Source organism: Suncus etruscus, chromosome 2, assembly GCF_024139225.1.
Source record: "Suncus etruscus isolate mSunEtr1 chromosome 2, mSunEtr1.pri.cur, whole genome shotgun sequence".
Classification (NCBI taxonomy): Eukaryota; Metazoa; Chordata; class Mammalia; order Eulipotyphla; family Soricidae; genus Suncus; species Suncus etruscus.
This window is the reverse complement of record NC_064849.1, coordinates 99,449,070-99,451,774: the sequence shown is the minus strand read 5'-3', so window position 1 is coordinate 99,451,774 and position 2,705 is coordinate 99,449,070. Positions and strand designations below refer to the sequence as shown.

Sequence of the window (2,705 nt, the reverse complement as noted above, 5' to 3'; positions counted from 1 at the left end):
GAGAGAGAGAGAGAGAGAGAGAGAGAGAGAGAGAGAGAGAGAGAGGATACTTGCAGATACTTGCTTTGCTTGAAGCCAACCCCAGTTCAATCTGGCACCATATGTGGTCCTCTGAGCACTACCACATGTGAACTTTGGCCAGATTTGGTCTAAAAACCCAAATCACAAAGCCAAAATTGTAGTTATGAGTTTCACATTATTCTGTCTAATTTTATCTGTGTGATTTAAAATAGGGAACTCTCTAAATGTTTTCCCTCATTTGTAAAATGGAGTAACAACTCTTCCTCCCACTAGAGCACTTAAAAGATGGACTAAGGGCTGGAGTGATAGCACCATAGGTAGGGGGTTTGCCTTGCATGTGGCCAACTGTAGTTTGATTCCAGCATCCCGTGTGGTACCCTGAGCCACCAGGAGTAATTTCTGAGTGCAGAACCAGGAGTAATCTTGAGTGCCACTGGTAGTAGCCTAAAAACAAAATAAAACAAACAAAAATTGGACTAAGAAGATACATATAAAAATACTGTGCACACCAGGAATTGAACTTCTACTGGGGAAAGCTCAAATGCTGCCCTAGCACCAACTTGCTCAAGGGTGGGTTCATGTGACACCCTGGCGGCTTGGAGACAGCAACAACTTGCTTTCAGGGTGGACTTTTCTGACTTGCCACTGTACGGTGAGAAGAAGGCAAAAGATGCTCCATGACATCCTGACTTTGACATAGGGACTGTGCAAAAATCAAGACCTCTAATTATTGAAGCATGACTGCAACAACTGTAAGTGAGGAGAACTTTTCCTGGGACCATGAAGAAAGACTTTGGGGTTAGATTACTTAGTATTCCTGGAGCCTATAGTTGGTCTTATAACAGGATGCTTCATGGGTATGGATACCCTGTTTTTAGTCCAAAGGTTTCTTTTCTTTCTGTTTTCCCCAAATTTTGCTGCCCCTATGCAAAAAACTGCCACCCATTCTTGTCTTTTTTATAGAAACTTGGGACATGAAGTACTTTGTTTTATCTCATATTTCTGCATTTTTCTATAAAATTAAGAAGGGGGAAAAAACAAAGGATGAGGATCAGAGGCCAAGTGGTCTCAGGTGCATTGGTGGAGATTAAAAAAGACAGAACTAAATATCCAAGCCAAATTCAACAACAGAATCAAGAGACCCAAACTATAACTATAACAATCGAAACTTAAAATGGGCCTGATATACTGGCAGGCCAGGGGCAAAGGGTGGTGGTATAGGATGCATTCTGGGAACATTTGTGGAGGGGGGTCAACACTGGTGGTGGTTTCAATAATATAAAATAAAAATAAAGAATGTTTGAGCGGTGGCGCAAGCAGTAGAGCATTTGCCTTGCATGTGGCTGACCTAGGACAGACCTCAGTTCGATCCCCAGCATCCCATATGGTCCCCCAAGCTAGGACCGATTTCTGAGTGCATAGCCAGGAGTAACCCCTGAGCATCACTGGTTGTGACCCCAATCCTCCCCCCAATAAATAAAAAAGAATGCTGTAGGATTCTTAAGTAGGATTAAAACGTAACTATTCTTTTTTATTTTGGGGGGGTGAAGGAGGGCACAACTGGCGGTGCTCAGGTTTTACTCCTGTCTGTCTGCTCAGAAATTACTACTGACAGGCTTGGGGGACCATCTGAGATGCTGGGGATTGAAATTGGGTCACTTGTGTGCAAGGCAAATGCCCTACCTACTGTGCTATTGCTCTGGCTCCAAGCTATTTTTTTTTTTTTTTTTTTTGGTTTTCGGGTCACACCCGGCAGTGCTCAGGGGTTACTCCTGGCTCTACACTCAGAAATCGCTCCTGGCAGGCTCATGGGACCATATGTCGGGATTCAAACCACTGTCCTACATGCAAGGCAAACACCCTACCTCCATGCTATCTCTCCAGCCCCCAAGCTATTCTTTTTTTTTTTTAATATGAATGCTTCACGAATTTGCGTGTCATCCTTGCGCAAGGGCCATGCTAATCTCCTATATATCGTTTCAATTTTAGTATATGTGCTGCCGAAGAAAACACCCAAGCTATTCTTTATTAATCTTGTACAGGGTTTCTGGAATCTGGTAGCTATGCTGGTAGCTATGCTTTAACAACCTTTTTTTTTTTTTTTTTTTTTGGTTTTTGGGTCACACCCGGCCGTGCTCAGGGGTTTTTCCTGGCTCCGTGCTCAGAAATTGCTCCTGGCAGGCATGGGGGACCATATGGGACACTGGAATTCGAACCGATAACCTTCTGCATGAAAGGTAAACGCCTTACTTCCATGCTATCTCTCCTGCCCCTGCTTTAACAATCTTTCTGAAATTTTTGTTTTTTAGTTTTTTGAGCCACACCCATTTGATGCTCAGGGGTTACTCCTGGCTAAGCGCTCAGAAATCGTCCCTGGCTTGGGGGGACCATATAGGAAGCCAGGGGATCGAACCGCAGTCCTGCCGTCCTTCCTTGGCTAGAACTTGCAAGGCACACACCTTACCTCTAGCGCCACCTCGCCGGCCCCTCTTTCTGAAATTTTGAGAAAAAATTTACATACCATGTACTTCATCCCTTTTTAAATTTAAAATTTTTGAGGGGCCATAACTGGCAGTGGTGGGATCATATATTGGTGGGACTCAAACTCAGGGTTTTTGCCTGGAGAACATGTTCTAACCCTGTGACCTGCCTTAACTTTAAATCTTCCCAGGCATAAAGATTTT

The 2,705-nt window shown here is 43.9% G+C and overlaps 1 non-coding gene across 1 annotated transcript; it reads right to left on the bottom strand.

Moving 5' to 3' along the window:
• Positions 1 to 1,927: 1,927 nt before the first annotated feature.
• Positions 1,928 to 2,034, bottom strand: LOC126002259 (U6 spliceosomal RNA). Its single transcript, XR_007493016.1, has one exon. It is a non-coding gene; the product is annotated as a U6 spliceosomal RNA (small nuclear RNA).
• Between the last annotated feature and the right edge of the window lie 671 nt (positions 2,035 to 2,705).